The 20,758-nt window shown below is 43.1% G+C and overlaps 3 non-coding genes and 1 pseudogene across 3 annotated transcripts; 2 read left to right on the top strand and 2 right to left on the bottom strand.

Moving 5' to 3' along the window:
- The first annotated feature begins 8 nt into the window (after window positions 1-8).
- Window positions 9-150, top strand: LOC135015897 (U1 spliceosomal RNA; annotated as a pseudogene).
- A 692-nt stretch (window positions 151-842) lies between these two features.
- Window positions 843-1,006, top strand: LOC135015764 (U1 spliceosomal RNA). The gene has a single exon (XR_010213950.1). It is a non-coding gene; the product is annotated as a U1 spliceosomal RNA (small nuclear RNA).
- Window positions 1,007-4,311: 3,305 nt separating this feature from the next.
- On the bottom strand, window positions 4,312-4,474 carry LOC135015954 (U1 spliceosomal RNA). Its single transcript, XR_010214118.1, has one exon. It is a non-coding gene; the product is annotated as a U1 spliceosomal RNA (small nuclear RNA).
- Window positions 4,475-4,626: 152 nt separating this feature from the next.
- On the bottom strand, window positions 4,627-4,790 carry LOC135015837 (U1 spliceosomal RNA). The gene has a single exon (XR_010214019.1). It is a non-coding gene; the product is annotated as a U1 spliceosomal RNA (small nuclear RNA).
- Window positions 4,791-20,758: the final 15,968 nt, after the last annotated feature.

The raw sequence follows: 20,758 nt of genomic DNA, 5'->3' as shown, positions 1-20,758 counted from the left end.
CCCAACTCCTACTTACCTGCCAGGTGAGATACTATGATCATGAAGATGCTTCTCCCAGGGCAAGGCTCACCCATTGCACTCTGGGTGTGCTGCCCCTGCGATTTCCCCAAATGTGGGAAACTTGACTGCATAATTTGTGTTTCCCCTGGTCGGCTCTCATATAATTCAGATCTCTTTGTCTCAGGTCTCTCTCCAGCCTAGTTTGCTGTCTGTTTCCACTTCTTTTTTCTTGAGCCCCTCCCTTCTATACCCTTGTGCACTATCCTGACTTCTCCCATCTGCTTACTTTGTGCCTTCCAACGCACAATGCAAACTACAGGTAGTGCTGCAGGGCCCACACCCTTTTACTTGCTTTACAGAGCAGCTCTGGAGCTGTTACAGTGCCCAGCTGCTGCAAGAAATCAGCTTGAATGCTTCAGGGGCTGGGGCATAGCCAACATGAGCCCCACACCGAAGGAGGGTGGAGGTGTTTAATGCGAACTAGGGGTCATCCAAGCGCCGCAAAAGGCCGCCATGCCCTGCACACCCCTTTTTTCTTTTCATATGCAGACGAGGGTTGAAGCCAACTTTGACCCACTGCTTGGATGACATCACCATAAGCAAATCCATCTGCTGCAGGCCTTCCCCCAGGAATGCTTGCACTAGTAGTTGCATTTGGTTCGTTGTTTGGGGGTGCTTCAGTTTTAGGCAGCCTTCTGCCCTCCCATGTTCATCTGAAAATATGTGTTCTCCCTGCAGTTGTTGTCCCCAGATGAGAGTTCCCTTGTGCTGCCTCAGTTGAATCTCCTTTACTTGACAGAGATATGCCTGAGCAGCGGCCCTCCCCAGCCCTATCCCAAATCATACTTATTTTGCATAGGAGATACCTTGGTCATGAAGATTGTTCTCCCAGGGTGAGGTTCATTCATTGCATTCTGGGTATGCTGACCCCTGTGATTTCCCCAAATGTGGGAAACTCGACTGCATTATTTGTGGTAGTGGGGGACTGTGTTTGTGCTTTCCTCTGGTCAGCTCTGGTAAAAGTCAGATTTCTTTGTCTCAGATCTTCCTCTAGCCTTGTTCTTCTTTCGAGAGTTCCCTTGTGCTGCCTCAGTTGGATCTCCTTCACTTGACAGGGGGTGCCCAAGCAGCAATCCTCCACAGCTCTAGCCCAACTCCTACTTACCTGCCAGGTGAGATACTATGATCTTCACTGTTAGGGCAATCAGGATGTGGAATTCCCTGCCAGGGAAGGTGGTAATGGCGGACTCTGTAATTGGATTTAAAAAAGGAATGGATACATTTCTGAATGAAAAAGCTATCCAAGGTTATAATACTTAAAATATCAACATGGTTAATCCGGGGGTAACATGAGTTGTAGTAGTTAACTAGTCATAAAACATTATTCAGCAAGTATGTAGAATCATCACAACTTAAAACAGGTTGAACACGATGGGCAATTTGCCTCTTTTCAACCTCAAAAACTATATTACTATATGTTACTATATTACTATGTTACTGTAGTATACAGAACACCACAATGTAATGAGCAGTGATAGTGAGCACTGATGAGGATACTAGAACTGACACTGAGCAGCAAGATGCAGCACTGGACTATTAGTAATGTACTGTAGTATGCTGAGCACCACAATGCAGCACAAGACAATGAGCAGTGATACTGAGCACTGATGAGGATACTACTGAGAACTGACACTGAGCAGGAGAGACACACTACTAGTATTACTGAGCAGCAATAAGTAACCACTGATACTGAGCACTGATATTGAGATTTCCACTGAGAGAACATAGCCACGTCCTCTCCGCTCCCTCTTCAATGCACGAGTAAAAATGGCGGCAACGCGCAGCTCTTTATATGAAATCCGAATCTCGCGAGAATCCGACAGCGGGATGATGACATTTTCCCTTGTTCAGGTTTTCCGAGTCAGGCGGGAACAACCGAGCCTGCCTCGGACCAGTGTAAACCACGTGGAGTTCGTGGGGAATTCGGTTCTCGGAGAACCGAACCCGCTCCTCTCTACCTTATACCCATCAATTTTTTTATTTTCAATCTAAGCCCCTGCAGTTTTCTGTAAGCATCTGCTTCGCTATGATGATCAACAAGTCACAAGGGCAAACACTCAGGGCTTGAGGCGTAGATCTTAGGACCAGCTGCTACAAGCATGGCAGAGGTGTCACTATCACTGGTGACACCCAGAGAGGTGGCGAAGGAGATTGTAATGCAGTGCGCGCAGATAAGCAGCGCAATGGTAAAAAGGAGGCATGGTTTCATAGGTAGGGGCGTGGCCTGGTGGCCTGAATCTACATTTTGTTGCTCCGGGTGTCCCGGGGGTTGGGGGCTGCACCCGGGGACTAGTGTGTGAGCGGTGCTGGCTCCTGCACAGTGACAGGACATGGCCACCCAGCATGACGCCTCCCTTCTTGACCAATCTGTAATTGCAGTCGCACTGCAGTTCAGCGTGATCATAAAAAATGGTGTAGCCTCCTGCTGGTGCAGACTGTATGTGCGCGCAGGAAGCCGCCACCATTTTTGTGATCACAGCGGCTGAATGTGATGTCATACAGCCGCTGTGACCACGCCCCCTGTGTCTCCTCCGTTGCAGACCCCATTTTGAAGCCTTGCCCCCGCACCGCTCCATCCCTGACTTGGAAATGGAGTGTTGCTGACCCCCCTCTCCCCCCCTGCCCCGATTGACAGGCAGAGGCGATCGCATTCTCTGCGGGGTGCCGCAGAAAATGCAGGCACATGCGTATGCTCTTAGCAATTTTTGCAGTTGGATCGCTTACTGTGATTGCAATCCAACCTGAATCAGGCCCTATTACCTATCACAATGCGCTGCGGGCAGTACAAAATTGGTTTAATATGGGAGAAAAAACCCCAGACCTGTGCTCCTTAACTGTACCTGGTGGCTCGTGGAGCGGCTGCCCAGTAATCAGTGTCCACGCCAGTGCGCACACGGTCCACCCCCTACGGCCACGCTCCCCTTCATCAGCGGCCTCGTGATCCGGAAGGGCGGTGCGTGTGTGACTGACCTTAGGAAGAAACCGGAGCCTCCGCTGCAGTGACCCAGCAACCAGGGCACGGGAGTATACAGCGCCGCTGGGAGTGATGAAGCTGCAGTAAAGATGTCTATTAGACCTAGCCTGCTGCAGCCCTTGTAGATTCTCATAAAAAAAGTTCTTATTTTCTTGTCAAAATTAATAGCTAAGAATAGGCTGCCTGAGGCAGGCCCCTGTTAAGTGGCCTGCTACTGAAGGCACCAACTACAAACTGAGCTCCCTGTTCATGGAAGCGGGGTTATAGAGGAGAATGCGCTGAGCATCTTGGGAACAGTCAAAAGCTTTGAGCCGGTTGGTGCCTCAGATCAAGATCCTACTCTACACCCCAATGTGAATCCTTGTGGAGTCCAGTGTACCCCACAGAAGAAATTAATGTGTAACACCCATTGGCAGCAACCTTAGAATAGCTGCTGACGGGCACAATTGAGAAAGGAAGGGGGGGGGGGACATTTGAATCCAGCACATAGATGCAATTCAAATATGTAATTTGAACCTTCCTATTTTAAAATATAATGGATGAACTTCACCCTGTGATAACAATTTTCATGATATAGAGATCTCATATGCAAAATAAGTATGAGTTGGGATAGGGCTGGGGAGGGTGGCTGCTCGGGCAAGCCCCTCCCCCGTCAAGTTAAGGAGATTCAACTGAGGAAGCACAAGGGAACTCTCGTCTGGGGACAACAACTGCAGGGAGACCACATTTTTTCAGATGAACATGGGAGGGCGGAAGGCTGCCTAATACTGAAGCACCATCAAATATCAAACCATATGCAATAACTAGTACAAGCATTCCTGGGGGAAGGTCTGCAGGAGACGAATTTGCATACGGTGATGTCATCCAAGCAGTGGGCCAAAGTTGGCTGGAACCCTCATCTGCATATGAAAAGAGAAAAGGGTTATGCAGGGCATGGCGGCCTATTGCGGCGCTTGGATGACCCCTAGTTCGCATTAAACACCTCCACCCTCCTTCGGTGTGGGGCTCATGTTGGCTATGCCCCAGCCCCTGAAGCATTCAAGCTGATTTCTTGCAGCAGCTGGGCACTGTAACAGCTCCAGAGCTGCTCTGTAAGGCAAATAAAAGGGTGTGGGCCCTGCAGCACTACCTGTAGTTCGCATTGTGCGTTGGAAGGCACAAAGTAAGCAGACGGGAGAAGTCAGGATAGTGCGCAAGGGCATAGAAGGGAGCGGCTCAAGAAAAGAGAAGTGGAAACAGACAGCAAACTAGGCTGGAGAGAGACCTGAGACAAAGAGATCTGAATTATACGAGAGCCGACCAGGGGAAACACAAATTATGCAGTCAAGTTTCCCATATTTGGGGAAATCGCAGGGGCAGCACACCCAGAGTGCAATGGTTGAGCCTTGCCCTGGGAGAAGCACCTTCAAGATCATAGTATCTCACCTGGCAGGTAAGTAGGAGTTGGGCTAGAGCTGGGGAGGGTCGCTGCTCGGGCACCCCCCTGTCAAGTGAAGGAGATCCAACTGAGGCAGCACAATGGAACTCTCGAAAGAAGAACAAGGCTAGAGGAAGATCTGAGACAAAGAAATCTGACTTTTACCAGAGCTGACCAGCGGAAAATACAAACACAGTCCCCAACTACCACAAATAATGCAGGCGAGTTTCCCACATTTGGGTAAATCACAGGGGTCAGCATACCCAGAATGCAATGAATGAACCTCACCCTGGGTGAACAATTTTCATGACCATGGTGTCTCCTATGCAAAATAAGTATGATTTGGGATAGGGCTGGGGAGGGCCGCTGCTCAGGCACATCTCTGTCAAGTAAAGGAGATTCAACTGAGGCAGCACAAGGGAACTCTCATATGGGGACAACAACTGCAGGGAGAACACATATTTTCAGATGAACATGGGAGGGCAGAAGGCTGCCTAATACTGAAGCACCCCCAAACAACAAACCAAATGCAACAACTAGTGCAAGCATTCCTGGGGGAAGGCCTGCAGCAGATGGATTTGCATATGGTGATGTTATCCAAGCAGTGGGTCAAAGTTGGCTTCAACACTCATCTGCATATGAAAAGAGAAAAGGGGCGTGCAGGGCATGGCGGCCTTTTGCGGTGCTTGGATGACCCCTAGATCGCATTAAACACCCCCACCCTCCTTTGGTGTGGGGCTCATGTTGGCCATGCCCCATCCCATGAAGCATTCAAGCTGATTTCTTGCAGCAGCTGGGCACTGTAACAGCTCCAGAGCTGCTCTGTAAGGCAAGTAAAAGGGTGTGGGCCCTGCAGCACTACCTGTAGTTTGCATTGTGCATTGGAAGGCACAAAGTAAGCAGACGGGAGGAGAAGTCAGGATAGTCCACAAGGGTATAGAAGGGAGGGGCTCAAGAAAAAAGAAGTGGAAACAGAGAGCAAACTAGGCTGGAGAGAGACCTGAGACAAAGAGATCTGAATTATACGAGAGCCGACCAGAGGAAACACAAATTATGCAGTCAAGTGTCCCACATTTGGGGAAATCGTAGGAGCAGCACACCCAGTGTGCAATGGGTGAGCCTTGGCCTTGGAGAAGCACCTTCCTGATTATAGTATCTCACCTGGGTGTGCTGCCCCTGCGATTTCCCCAAATGTGGGAAACTTGACTGCATAATTTGTGTTTCCCCTGGTCGGCTCTCATATAATTCAGATCTCTTTGTCTCAGGTCTCTCTCCAGCCTAGTTTGCTGTCTGTTTCCACTTCTTTTTTCTTGAGCCCCTCCCTTCTATACCCTTGTGGACTATCCTGACTTCTCCTCCTGTCTGCTTACTTTGTGCCTTCCAATGCACAATGCAAACTACAGGTAGTGCTGCAGGGCCCACACCCTTTTACTTGCCTTACAGAGCAGCTCTGGAGCTGTTACAGTGCCAAGCTGCTGCAAGAAATCAGCTTGAATGCTTCAGGGGCTGGGGCATGGCCAACATGAGCCCCACACCGAAGGAGGGTGGGGGTGTTTAATGCGAACTAAGGGTCATCCAAGCGCCGCAAAAGGCCGCCATGCCCTGCATACCCCTTTTCTCTTTTCATATGCAGATGAGGGTTCCAGCCAACTTTGGCCCACTGCTTGGATGACATCACTATATGCATATCCGTCTTCTGCAGACCTTCCCCCAGGAATGCTTGTACTAGTTGTTGCATTTGGTTTGTTGTTTGGGGGTGCTTCAGTATTAGGCAGCCTTCTGCCCTCCCATGTTCATCTGAAAATATGTGTTCTCACTGCAGTTGTTGTCCCCAGATGAGAGTTCCCTTGTGCTGCCTCAGTTGAATCTCCTTTACTCTAAAACTTGTAAAACTTAGCAAAAGTGTTTACTAAATAGCTGCTCGGCAAAGTTGCAATGCCGAGACTCCCCGACCAGCTGCCCAGGATGAACCCACCTTTCTAGTAGAATGGGTCTTCACCTAATTCAGTAACGGCAATCCTGCCGTGGAATGAGCATGCTGAATCTTACCACAGATCCAGCGCATAATTGTCTACATGGAAGCAGGACACCCAATCCTGTTGGGAGCATACAGGACAAACAGAGCCTCTGTTTTCCTAATCTGAACCGTTCTGGTGACATAAATTTTCAAAGTTCTGACCACAGCCAGAGACTTTGACTCAACGAAGGTGTCAGTGGCCAAAGGCACCATGTGGAAAGATGAACCACCTTCGGCAGAAATAGTTGACGTGTCCTCAATTCTGCTCTATCTTCATGAAATATCAAATAAAGGCTCTTGTGATACTGCATGGTTTGTACTGTTTTCCATGTGCTCCCAGATCTTTCAAGCAAGAAGCATGGTCAAGAAAGTTCTGTTTGAAAAGAAACAACATTTACTGTCATTGTTATAGAATTTGGGAGAAAAAACAAGAAGAAATCTGCACTGTTGACGCACTGGACAGAATGAATGAATCATAAAATATAACCTTTATTAAGTATGTATTAAAATTGGATAAATATTAATATTATTATCCCAAACTGCAGTGAAACATAAAGGTTAAAATCACAGAACTAACATACATGTGCATAAGAAGAATAAAGAGATGTGAAAAAAAGGTTTAAAAAGCGTGTCCGTGTGTGATTATTTTTGAAGGCACAACCCTGGCGGGGTTGTTTATATAGATATATATGTTGCTAATAATCACTTTCTAGCGTAATGTTATTAAATAGCTGTTAGTATCTATGTGGCAAGGAAAAGCTGTCTTGTACCATTGCATTTTTCTCCCAAACGAAGGACACTAGAAGAAAATTTTAAAGCCTCCTGTTAGGCCATCATCTACACGACATAGCCCTGAATTTTCCAATGCGCAGCTCTTTGCAAAAGAGAGATATTGGCAAGGAAAAGCTGTCTTGTACCTTTGCATTTTTCTCCCAAACGAAGGACACTAGAATTAAAATTTTAAAGCCTCCTGTTAGGCCATCATCTACACGACATAGCCCTGAATTTTCCAATGCGTAGCTCTTTGCAAAAGAGAGATATTGGCAAGGAAAAGCTGTCTTGTACCATTGCATTTTTCTCCCAAACGAAGGACACTAGAAAGAAAATTTTAAAGCCTCCTGTTAGGCCATCATCTACACGACATAGCCCTGAATTTTCCAATGCGTAGCTCTTTGCAAAAGAGAGATATTGGCAAGGAAAAGCTGTCTTGTACCATTGCATTTTTCTCCCAAACAAAGGACACTAGAAAGAAAATTTTAAAGCCTCCTGTTAGGCCATCATCTACACGACATAGCCCTGAATTTTCCAATGCGTAGCTCTTTGCAAAAGAGAGATATTGGCAAGGAAAAGCTGTCTTGTACCATTGCATATTTCTCCCAAACGAAGGACACTAGAAAGAAAATTTTAAAGCCTCCTGTTAGGCCATCATCTACACGACATAGCCCTGAATTTTCCAATGCGTAGCTCTTTGCAAAAGAGAGATATTGGCAAGGAAAAGCTGTCTTGTACCTTTGCATTTTTCTCCCAAACGAAGGACACTAGAATTAAAATTTTAAAGCCTCCTGTTAGGCCATCATCTACACGACATAGCCCTGAATTTTCCAATGCGCAGCTCTTTGCAAAAGAGAGATATTGGCAAGGAAAAGCTGTCTTGTACCTTTGCATTTTTCTCCCAAACGAAGGACACTAGAAAGAAAATTTTAAAGCCTCCTGTTAGGCCATCATCTACACGAAATAGCCCTGAATTTTCCAATGCGCAGCTCTTTGCAAAAGAGAGATATTGGCAAGGAAAAGCTGTCTTGTACCATTGCATTTTTCTCCCAAACGAAGGACACTAGAAAGAAAATTTTAAAGCCTCCTGTTAGGCCATCATCTACACGACATAGCCATGAATTTTCCAATGCGCAGCTCTTTGCAAAAGAGAGATATTGGCAAGGAAAAGCTGTCTTGTACCTTTGCATTTTTCTCCCAAACGAAGGTCACTAGAAAGAAAATTTTAAAGCCTCCTGTTAGGCCATCATCTACACGACATAGCCCTGAATTTTCCAATGCGTAGCTCTTTGCAAAAGAGAGATATTGGCAAGGAAAAGCTGTCTTGTACCATTGCATTTTTCTCCCAAACGAAGGACACTAGAAAGAAAATTTTAAAGCCTCCTGTTAGACCATCATCTACACGGCATAGCCATGAATTTTCCAATGCGCAGCTCTTTGCAAAAGAGAGATATTGGCAAGGAAAAGCTGTCTTGTACCTTTGCATTTTTCTCCCAAACGAAGGACACTAGAATTAAAATTTTAAAGCCTCATGTTAGGCCATCATCTACACGATATAGCCCTGAATTTTCCAAAGCGCAGCTCTTTGCAAAAGAGAGATATTGGCACGGAAAAGCTGTCTTGTACCTTTGCATTTTTCTCCCAAACGAAGGACACTAGAAAGAAAATTTTAAAGCCTCCTGTTAGGCCATCATCTACACGACATAGCCCTGAATTTTCCAATGCGCAGCTCTTTGCAAAAGAGAGATATTGGCAAGGAAAAGCTGTCTTGTACCTTTGCATTTTTCTTCCAAACGAAGGTCACTAGAAAGAAAATTTTAAAGCCTCCTGTTAGGCTATCATCTACACGACATAGCCCTGAATTTTCCAATGCGCAGCTCTTTGCAAAAGAGAGATATTGGCAAGGAAAAGCTGTCTTGTACCATTGCATTTTTCTCCCAAACGAAGGACACTAGAAAGAAAATTTTAAAGCCTCCTGTTAGACCATCATCTACACGGCATAGCCATGAATTTTCCAATGCGCAGCTCTTTGCAAAAGAGAGATATTGGCAAGGAAAAGCTGTCTTGTACCTTTGCATTTTTCTCCCAAACGAAGGACACTAGAAAGAAATGTTAAAGCCTCCAGTTAAGCCATCATCTACACGACATAGCCCTGAATTTTCCAATGCGCAGCTCTTTGCAAAAGAGAGATATTGGCAAGGAAAAGCTGTCTTGTACCTTTGCATTTTTCTCCCAAACGAAGGTCACTAGAAAGAAAATTTTAAAGCCTCCTGTTAGGCCATCATCTACACGACATAGCCCTGAATTTTCCAATGCGTAGCTCTTTGCAAAAGAGAGATATTGGCAAGGAAAAGCTGTCTTGTACCATTGCATTTTTCTCCCAAACGAAGGACACTAGAAGAAAATTTTAAAGCCTCCTGTTAGGCCATCATCTACACGACATAGCCCTGAATTTTCCAATGCGCAGCTCTTTGCAAAAGAGAGATATTGGCAAGGAAAAGCTGTCTTGTACCATTGCATTTTTCTCCCAAACGAAGGTCACTAGAAAGAAAATTTTAAAGCCTCCTGTTAGACCATCATCTACACGGCATAGCCATGAATTTTCCAATGCGCAGCTCTTTGCAAAAGAGAGATATTGGCAAGGAAAAGCTGTCTTATACCTTTGCATTTTTCTCCCAAACGAAGGACACTAGAATTAAAATTTTAAAGCCTCATGTTAGGCCATCATCTACACGATATAGCCCTGCATTTTCCAATGCGCAGCTCTTTGCAAAAGAGAGATATTGGCAAGGAAAAGCTGTCTTGTACCTTTGCATTTTTCTCCCAAACGAAGGACACTAGAAAGAAAATTTTAAAGCCTCCTGTTAGGCCATCATCTACACGACATAGCCCTGAATTTTCCAATGCGTAGCTCTTTGCAAAAGAGAGATATTGGCAAGGAAAAGCTGTCTTGTACCATTGCATTTTTCTCCCAAACGAAGGACACTAGAAAGAAAATTTTAAAGCCTCCTGTTAGGCCATCATCTACACGAAATAGCCCTGAATTTTCCAATGCGTAGCTCTTTGCAAAAGAGAGATATTGGCAAGGAAAAGCTGTCTTGTACCATTGCATTTTTCTCCCAAACGAAGGACACTAGAAAGAAAATTTTAAAGCCTCCTGTTAGGCCATCATCTACACGACATAGCCCTGAATTTTCCAATGCGTAGCTCTTTGCAAAAGAGAGATATTGGCAAGGTAAAGCTGTCTTGTACCATTGCATATTTCTCCCAAACGAAGGACACTAGAATTAAAATTTTAAAGCCTCATGTTAGGCCATCATCTACACGACATAGCCCTGAATTTTCCAATGCGCAGCTCTTTGCAAAAGAGAGATATTGGCAAGGAAAAGCTGTCTTGTACCATTGCATTTTTCTCCCAAACGAAGGTCACTAGAAAGAAAATTTTAAAGCCTCCTGTTAGGCCATCATCTACACGACATAGCCCTGAATGTTCCAATGCGTAGCTCTTTGCAAAAGAGAGATATTGGCAAGGAAAAGCTGTCTTGTACCATTGCATTTTTCTCCCAAACGAAGGTCACTAGAAAGAAAATTTTAAAGCTTCCTGTTAGGCCATCATCTACACGACATAGCCCTGAATTTTCCAATGCGTAGCTCTTTGCAAAAGAGAGATATTGGCAAGGAAAAGCTGTCTTGTACCATTGCATTTTTCTCCCAAACGAAGGACACTAGAAAGAAAATTTTAAAGCCTCCTGTTAGGCCATCATCTACACGACATAGCCCTGAATTTTCCAATGCGTAGCTCTTTGCAAAAGAGAGATATTGGCAAGGAAAAGCTGTCTTGTACCATTGCATATTTCTCCCAAACGAAGGACACTAGAAAGAAAATTTTAAAGCCTCCTGTTAGGCCATCATCTACACGACATAGCCCTGAATTTTCCAATGCGTAGCTCTTTGCAAAAGAGAGATATTGGCAACGAAAAGCTGTCTTGTACCTTTGCATTTTTCTCCCAAACGAAGGACACTAGAATTAAAATTTTAAAGCCTCCTGTTAGGCCATCATCTACACGACATAGCCCTGAATTTTCCAATGCGCAGCTCTTTGCAAAAGAGAGATATTGGCAAGGAAAAGCTGTCTTGTACCTTTGCATTTTTCTCCCAAACGAAGGACACTAGAAAGAAAATTTTAAAGCCTCCTGTTAGGCCATCATCTACACGAAATAGCCCTGAATTTTCCAATGCGCAGCTCTTTGCAAAAGAGAGATATTGGCAAGGAAAAGCTGTCTTGTACCATTGCATTTTTCTCCCAAACGAAGGACACTAGAAAGAAAATTTTAAAGCCTCCTGTTAGGCCATCATCTACACGACATAGCCATGAATTTTCCAATGCGCAGCTCTTTGCAAAAGAGAGATATTGGCAAGGAAAAGCTGTCTTGTACCATTGCATTTTTCTCCCAAACGAAGGACACTAGAAAGAAAATTTTAAAGCCTCCTGTTAGGCCATCATCTACACGACATAGCCCTGAATTTTTCAATGCGCAGCTCTTTGCAAAAGAGAGATATTGGCAAGGAAAAGCTGTCTTGTACCTTTGCATTTTTCTCCCAAACGAAGGTCACTAGAAAGAAAATTTTAAAGCCTCCTGTTAGGCCATCATCTACACGACATAGCCCTGAATTTTCCAATGCGTAGCTCTTTGCAAAAGAGAGATATTGGCAAGGTAAAGCTGTCTTGTACCATTGCATATTTCTCCCAAACGAAGGACAATAGAATTAAAATTTTAAAGCCTCCTGTTAGGCCATCATCTACACGACATAGCCCTGAGATTTCCAATGCGCAGCTCTTTGCAAAAGAGAGATAATTGCAAGGAAAAGCTGTCTTGTACCATTGCATTTTTCTCCCAAACGAAGGTCACTAGAAAGAAAATTTTAAAGCCTCCTGTTAGGCCATCATCTACACGACATAGCCCTGAATTTTCCAATGCGTAGCTCTTTGCAAAAGAGAGATATTGGCAAGGAAAAGCTGTCTTGTACCATTGCATTTTTCTCCCAAACGAAGGTCACTAGAAAGAAAATTTTAAAGCCTCCTGTTAGGCCATCATCTACACGACATAGCCCTGAATTTTCCAAAGCGTAGCTCTTTGCAAAAGAGAGATATTGGCAAGGAAAAGCTGTCTTGTACCTTTGCATTTTTCTCCCAAACGAAGGACACTAGAAAGAAAATTTTAAAGCCTCCTGTTAGACCATCATCTACACGGCATAGCCATGAATTTTCCAATGCGCAGCTCTTTGCAAAAGAGAGATATTGGCAAGGAAAAGCTGTTTTGTACCTTTGCATTTTTCTCCCAAACGAAGGACACTAGAATTAAAATTTTAAAGCCTCATGTTAGGCCATCATCTACACGATATAGCCCTGAATTTTCCAATGCGCAGCTCTTTGCAAAAGAGAGATATTGGCAAGGAAAAGCTGTCTTGTACCTTTGCATTTTTCTCCCAAACGAAGGTCACTAGAAAGAAAATTTTAAAGCCTCCAGTTAAGCCATCATCTACACGACATAGCCCTGAATTTTCCAATGCGCAGCTCTTTGCAAAAGAGAGATATTGGCAAGGAAAAGCTGTCTTGTACCATTGCATTTTTCTCCCAAACGAAGGACACTAGAAAGAAAATTTTAAAGCCTCCTGTTAGGCCATCATCTACACGAAATAGCCCTGAATTTTCCAATGCGCAGCTCTTTGCAAAAGAGAGATATTGGCAAGGAAAAGCTGTCTTGTACCATTGCATTTTTCTCCCAAACGAAGGACACTAGAAAGAAAATTTTAAAGCCTCCTGTTAGGCCATCATCTACACGACATAGCCATGAATTTTCCAATGCGCAGCTCTTTGCAAAAGAGAGATATTGGCAAGGAAAAGCTGTCTTGTACCATTGCATTTTTCTCCCAAACGAAGGACACTAGAAAGAAAATTTTAAAGCCTCCTGTTAGGCCATCATCTACACGACATAGCCCTGAATTTTTCAATGCGCAGCTCTTTGCAAAAGAGAGATATTGGCAAGGAAAAGCTGTCTTGTACCTTTGCATTTTTCTCCCAAACGAAGGTCACTAGAAAGAAAATTTTAAAGCCTCCTGTTAGGCCATCATCTACACGACATAGCCCTGAATTTTCCAATGCGTAGCTCTTTGCAAAAGAGAGATATTGGCAAGGTAAAGCTGTCTTGTACCATTGCATATTTCTCCCAAACGAAGGACAATAGAATTAAAATTTTAAAGCCTCCTGTTAGGCCATCATCTACACGACATAGCCCTGAGATTTCCAATGCGCAGCTCTTTGCAAAAGAGAGATAATTGCAAGGAAAAGCTGTCTTGTACCATTGCATTTTTCTCCCAAACGAAGGTCACTAGAAAGAAAATTTTAAAGCCTCCTGTTAGGCCATCATCTACACGACATAGCCCTGAATTTTCCAATGCGTAGCTCTTTGCAAAAGAGAGATATTGGCAAGGAAAAGCTGTCTTGTACCATTGCATTTTTCTCCCAAACGAAGGTCACTAGAAAGAAAATTTTAAAGCCTCCTGTTAGGCCATCATCTACACGACATAGCCCTGAATTTTCCAAAGCGTAGCTCTTTGCAAAAGAGAGATATTGGCAAGGAAAAGCTGTCTTGTACCTTTGCATTTTTCTCCCAAACGAAGGACACTAGAAAGAAAATTTTAAAGCCTCCTGTTAGACCATCATCTACACGGCATAGCCATGAATTTTCCAATGCGCAGCTCTTTGCAAAAGAGAGATATTGGCAAGGAAAAGCTGTTTTGTACCTTTGCATTTTTCTCCCAAACGAAGGACACTAGAATTAAAATTTTAAAGCCTCATGTTAGGCCATCATCTACACGATATAGCCCTGAATTTTCCAATGCGCAGCTCTTTGCAAAAGAGAGATATTGGCAAGGAAAAGCTGTCTTGTACCTTTGCATTTTTCTCCCAAACGAAGGTCACTAGAAAGAAAATTTTAAAGCCTCCAGTTAAGCCATCATCTACACGACATAGCCCTGAATTTTCCAATGCGCAGCTCTTTGCAAAAGAGAGATATTGGCAAGGAAAAGCTGTCTTGTACCTTTGCATTTTTCTCCCAAACGAAGGACACTAGAAAGAAAATTTTAAAGCCTCCTGTTAGGCCATCATCTACACGAAATAGCCCTGAATTTTCCAATGCGTAGCTCTTTGCAAAAGAGAGATATTGGCAAGGAAAAGCTGTCTTGTACCATTGCATTTTTCTCCCAAACGAAGGACACTAGAAAGAAAATTTTAAAGCCTCCTGTTAGGCCATCATCTACACGAAATAGCCCTGAATTTTCCAATGCGTAGCTCTTTGCAAAAGAGAGATATTGGCAAGGAAAAGCTGTCTTGTACCATTGCATTTTTCTCCCAAACGAAGGACACTAGAAAGAAAATTTTAAAGCCTCCTGTTAGGCCATCATCTACACGACATAGCCCTGAATTTTCCAATGCGCAGCTCTTTGCAAAAGAGAGATATTGGCAAGGAAAAGCTGTCTTGTACCATTGCATTTTTCTCCCAAACGAAGGACACTAGAAAGAAAATTTTAAAGCCTCCTGTTAGGCCATCATCTACACGACATAGCCCTGAATTTTCCAATGCGCAGCTCTTTGCAAAAGAGAGATATTGGCAAGGAAAAGCTGTCTTGTACCTTTGCATTTTTCTCCCAAACGAAGGACACTAGAAAGAAAATTTTAAAGCCTCCTGTTAGGCCATCATCTACACGAAATAGCCCTGAATTTTCCAATGCGTAGCTCTTTGCAAAAGAGAGATATTGGCAAGGAAAAGCTGTCTTGTACCATTGCATTTTTCTCCCAAACGAAGGACACTAGAAAGAAAATTTTAAAGCCTCCTGTTAGGCCATCATCTACACGACATAGCCCTGAATTTTCCAATGCGTAGCTCTTTGCAAAAGAGAGATATTGGCAAGGTAAAGCTGTCTTGTACCATTGCATATTTCTCCCAAACGAAGGACACTAGAATTAAAATTTTAAAGCCTCCTGTTAGGCCATCATCTACACGACATAGCCCTGAATTTTCCAATGCGCAGCTCTTTGCAAAAGAGAGATATTGGCAAGGAAAAGCTGTCTTGTACCATTGCATTTTTCTCCCAAACGAAGGTCACTAGAAAGAAAATTTTAAAGCCTCCTGTTAGGCCATCATCTACACGACATAGCCCTGAATATTCCAATGCGTAGCTCTTTGCAAAAGAGAGATATTGGCAAGGAAAAGCTGTCTTGTACCATTGCATTTTTCTCCCAAACGAAGGTCACTAGAAAGAAAATTTTAAAGCCTCCTGTTAGGCCATCATCTACACGACATAGCCCTGAATTTTCCAATGCGTAGCTCTTTGCAAAAGAGAGATATTGGCAAGGAAAAGCTGTCTTGTACCTTTGCATTTTTCTCCCAAACGAAGGACACTAGAAAGAAAATTGTAAAGCCTCCTGTTAGGCCATCATCTACACGAAATAGCCCTGAATTTTCCAATACGCAGCTCTTTGCAAAAGAGAGATATTGGCAAGGAAAAGCTGTCTTGTACCATTGCATTTTTCTCCCAAACGAAGGACACTAGAAAGAAAATTTTAAAGCCTCCTGTTAGGCCATCATCTACACGACATAGCCCTGAATTTTCCAATGCGCAGCTCTTTGCAAAAGAGAGATATTGGCAAGGAAAAGCTGTCTTGTACCATTGCATTTTTCTCCCAAACGAAGGACACTAGAAAGAAAATTTTAAAGCCTCCTGTTAGGCCATCATCTACACGACATAGCCCTGAATTTTCCAATGCGCAGCTCTTTGCAAAAGAGAGATATTGGCAAGGAAAAGCTGTCTTGTTCCTTTGCATTTTTCTCCCAAACGAAGGTCACTAGAAAGAAAATTTTAAAGCCTCCTGTTAGGCCATCATCTACACGACATAGCCCTGAATTTTCCAATGCGTAGCTCTTTGCAAAAGAGAGATATTGGCAAGGAAAAGCTGTCTTGTACCTTTGCATTTTTCTCCCAAACGAAGGACACTAGAAAGAAAATTTTAAAGCCTCCTGTTAGGCCATCATCTACACGACATAGCCCTGAATTTTCCAATGCGCAGCTCTTTGCAAAAGAGAGATATTGGCAAGGAAAAGCTGTCTTGTACCATTGCATTTTTCTCCCAAACGAAGGGCACTAGAAAGAAAATTTTAAAGCCTCCTGTTAGGCCATCATCTACACGACATAGCCCTGAATTTTTTAATGCGCAGCTCTTTGCAAAAGAGAGATATTGGCAAGGAAAAGCTGTCTTGTACCTTTGCATTTTTCTCCCAAACGAAGGGCACTAGAAAGAAAATTTTAAAGCCTCCTGTTAGGCCATCATCTACACGACATAGCCCTGAATTTTCCAATGAGTAGCTCTTTGCAAAAGAGAGATATTGGCAAGGAAAAGCTGTCTTGTACCTTTGCATTTTTCTCCCAAACGAAGGACACTAGAAAGAAAATTTTAAAGCCTCCTGTTAGGCCATCATCTACACGACATAGCCCTGAATTTTCCAATGCGCAGCTCTTTGCAAAAGAGAGATATTGGCAAGGAAAAGCTGTCTTGTACCAATGCATTTTTCTCCCAAACGAAGGACACTAGAAAGAACATTTTAAAGCCTCCTGTTAGGCCATCATCTACACGACATAGCCCTGAATTTTCCAATGCGCAGCTCTTTGCAAAAGAGAGATATTGGCAAGGAAAAGCTGTCTTGTACCTTTGCATTTTTCTCCCAAACGAAGGTCACTAGAAAGAAAATTTTAAAGCCTCCTGTTAGGCCATCATCTACACGACATAGCCCTGAATTTTCCAATGCGTAGCTCTTTGCAAAAGAGAGATATTGGCAAGGAAAAGCTGTCTTGTACCTTTGCATTTTTCTCCCAAACGAAGGACACTAGAAAGAAAATTTTAAAGCCTCCTGTTAGGCCATCATCTACACGACATAGCCCTGAATTTTCCAATGCGTAGCTCTTTGCAAAAGAGAGATATTGGCAAGGAAAAGCTGTCTTGTACCTTTGCATTTTTCTCCCAAACGAAGGACACTAGAAAGAACATTTTAAAGCCTCCTGTTCGGCCATCATCTACACGACATAGCCCTGAATTTTCCAATGCGCAGCTCTTTGCAAAAGAGAGATATCGGCAAGGAAAAACTGTATTGTACCTTTGCATTTTTCTCCCAAACGAAAGACACTAGAATGAAAATTTTAAAGCCTCCTGTTAGTGCTTCATCTACACGTTATAGCCCTGAATTTTCCAATGCCTAGCTCTTTGCAAAAGAGAGATATCGGCAAGGAAAAGCTGTATTGAACCTTTGCATTTTTCTCCCAAACGAAGGACACTAGAATGAAAATTTTAAAGCCTCCTATTAGTGCTTCATCTACACGTTATAGCCCTGAATTTTCCAATGCCTATCTCTTTGCAAAAGAGAGATATCGGCAAGGAAAAGCTGTATTGTACCTTTGCATTTTTCTCCCAAACGAAGGACACTAGAATGAAAATTTTAAAGCCTCCTGTTAGTGCTTCATCTACACATTATAGCCCTGAATTTTCCAATGCCTAGCTCTTTGCAAAAGAGAGATATTGGCAAGGAAAAGCTGTCTTGTACCTTTGCATTTTTCTCCCAAACGAAGGGCACTAGAAAGAAAATTTTAAAGCCTCCTGTTAGGCCATCATCTACACGACATAGCCCTGAATTTTCCAATGAGTAGCTCTTTGCAAAAGAGAGATATTGGCAAGGAAAAGCTGTCTTGTACCTTTGCATTTTTCTCCCAAACGAAGGACACTAGAAAGAAAATTTTAAAGCCTCCTGTTAGGCCATCATCTACACGACATAGCCCTGAATTTTCCAATGCGCAGCTCTTTGCAAAAGAGAGATATTGGCAAGGAAAAGCTGTCTTGTACCTTTGCATTTTTCTCCCAAACGAAGGACACTAGAAAGAAAATTTTAAAGCCTCCTGTTAGGCCATCATCTACACGACATAGCCCTGAATTTTCCAATGCGCAGCTCTTTGCAAAAGAGAGATATTGGCAAGGAAAAGCTGTCTTGTACCATTGCATTTTTCTCCCAAACGAAGGACACTAGAAAGAACATTTTAAAGCCTCCTGTTAGGCCATCATCTACACGACATAGCCCTGAATTTTCCAATGCGCAGCTCTTTGCAAAAGAGAGATATTGGCAAGGAAAAGCTGTCTTGTACCTTTGCATTTTTCTCCCAAACGAAGGTCACTAGAAAGAAAATTTTAAAGCCTCCTGTTAGGCCATCATCTACACGACATAGCCCTGAATTTTCCAATGCGTAGCTCTTTGCATAAGAGAGATATTGGCAAGGAAAAGCTGTCTTGTACCATTGCATTTTTCTCCCAAACGAAGGACACTAGAAAGAAAATTTTAAAGCCTCCTGTTAGGCCATCATCTACACGACATAGCCCTGAATTTTCCAATGCGCAGCTCTTTGCAAAAGAGAGATATTGGCAAGGAAAAGCTGTCTTGTACCTTTGCATTTTTCTCCCAAACGAAGGACACTAGAAAGAAAATTTTAAAGCCTCCTGTTAGGCCATCATCTACACGACATAGCCCTGAATTTTCCAATGCGTAGCTCTTTGCAAAATAGAGATATTGGCAAGGAAAAGCTGTCTTGTATCTTTGCATTTTTCTCCCAAACGAAGGACACTAGAAAGAAAATTTTAAAGCCTCCTGTTAGGCCATCATCTACACGACATAGCCCTGAATTTTCCAATGCGCAGCTCTTTGCAAAAGAGAGATATTGGCAAGGAAAAGCTGTCTTGTACCATTGCATTTTTCTCCCAAACGAAGGGCACTAGAAAGAAAATTTTAAAGCCTCCTGTTAGGCCATCATCTACACGACATAGCCCTGAATTTTCCAATGCGTAGCTCTTTGCAAAATAGAGATATTGGCAAGGAAAAGCTGTCTTGTACCTTTGCATTTTTCTCCCAAACGAAGGACACTAGAAAGAAAATTTTAAAGCCTCCTGTTAGGCCATCATCTACACGACATAGCCCTGAATTTTCCAATGCGCAGCTCTTTGCAAAAGAGAGATATTGGCAAGGAAAAGCTGTCTTGTACCATTGCATTTTTCTCCCAAACGAAGGACACTAGAAAGAAAATTTTAAAGCCTCCTGTTAGGCCATCATCTACACGACATAGCCCTGAATTTTCCAATGCGCAGCTCTTTGCAAAAGAGAGATATTGGCAAGGAAAAGCTGTCTTGTACCATTGCATTTTTCTCCCAAACGAAGGACACTAGAAAGAACATTTTAAAGCCTCCTGTTAGGCCATCATCTACACGACATAGCCCTGAATTTTCCAATGCGCAGCTCTTTGCAAAAGAGAGATATTGGCAAGGAAAAGCTGTCTTGTACCTTTGCATTTTTCTCCCAAACGAAGGACACTAGAATGAAAATTTTAAAGCCTCCTGTTAGTGCTTCATCTACACGTTATAGCCCTGAATTTTCCAATGCCTATCTCTTTGCAAAAGAGAGATATCGGCAAGGAAAAGCTGTATTGTAACTTTGCATTTTTCTCCCAAACGAAAGACACTAGAATGAAAAATTTAAAGCCTCCTGTTAGTGCTTCATCTACGCGTTATAGCCCTGAATTTTCCAATGCCTATCTCTTTGCCAAAGAGAGATATCGGCAAGGAAAAACTGTATTGTACCTTTGCCTTTTTCTCCCAAACGAAGGACACTAGAATGAAAATTTTAAAGCCTCCTGTTAGTGCTTCATCTACACGTTATAGCCCTGAATTTTCCAATGCCTATCTCTTTGCAAAAGAGAGATATCGGCAAGGAAAAGCTGTATTGTACCTTTGCATTTTTCTCCCAAACGAAAGACACTAGAATTAAAATTTTAAAGCCTCCTGTTAGTGCTTCATCTACACGTTATAGCCCTGAATTTTCCAATGCCTATCTCTGCAAAAGAGAGATATCGGCAAGGAAAAGCTGTATTGTACCTTTGCATTTTTCTCCCAAACGAAGGACACTAGAATGAAAATTTAAAAGCCTCCTGTTAGTGCTTCATCTACACGTTATAGCCCTGAATTTTCCAATGCCTATCTCTTTGCAAAAGAGAGATATCGGCAAGGAAAAGCTGTATTGTACCTTTGCATTTTTCTCCCAAACGAAGGACACTAGAATGAAAATTTAAAAGCCTCCTGTTAGTGCTTCATCTACACGTTATAGCCCTGAATTTTCCAATGCCTATCTCTTTGCAAAAGAGAGATATCGGCAAGGAAAAACTGTATTGTACCTTTGCATTTTTCTCCCAAACGAAAGACACTAGAATGAAAATTTTAAAGCCTCCTGTTAGTGCTTCATCTACACGTTATAGCCCTGAATTTTCCAATGCCTAGCTCTTTGCAAAAGAGAGATATTGGCAAGGAAAAGCTGTATTGTACCTTTGCATTTTTCTCCCAAACGAAGGACACTAGAATGAAAATTTTAAAGCCTACTGT

This window comes from Pseudophryne corroboree, unplaced genomic scaffold, assembly GCF_028390025.1.
Source record: "Pseudophryne corroboree isolate aPseCor3 unplaced genomic scaffold, aPseCor3.hap2 scaffold_298, whole genome shotgun sequence".
NCBI lineage: Eukaryota > Metazoa > Chordata > Amphibia > Anura > Myobatrachidae > Pseudophryne > Pseudophryne corroboree.
The sequence above is the reverse complement of the archived record's forward strand: the minus strand, read 5'-3'. Positions and strand labels throughout refer to the sequence as shown.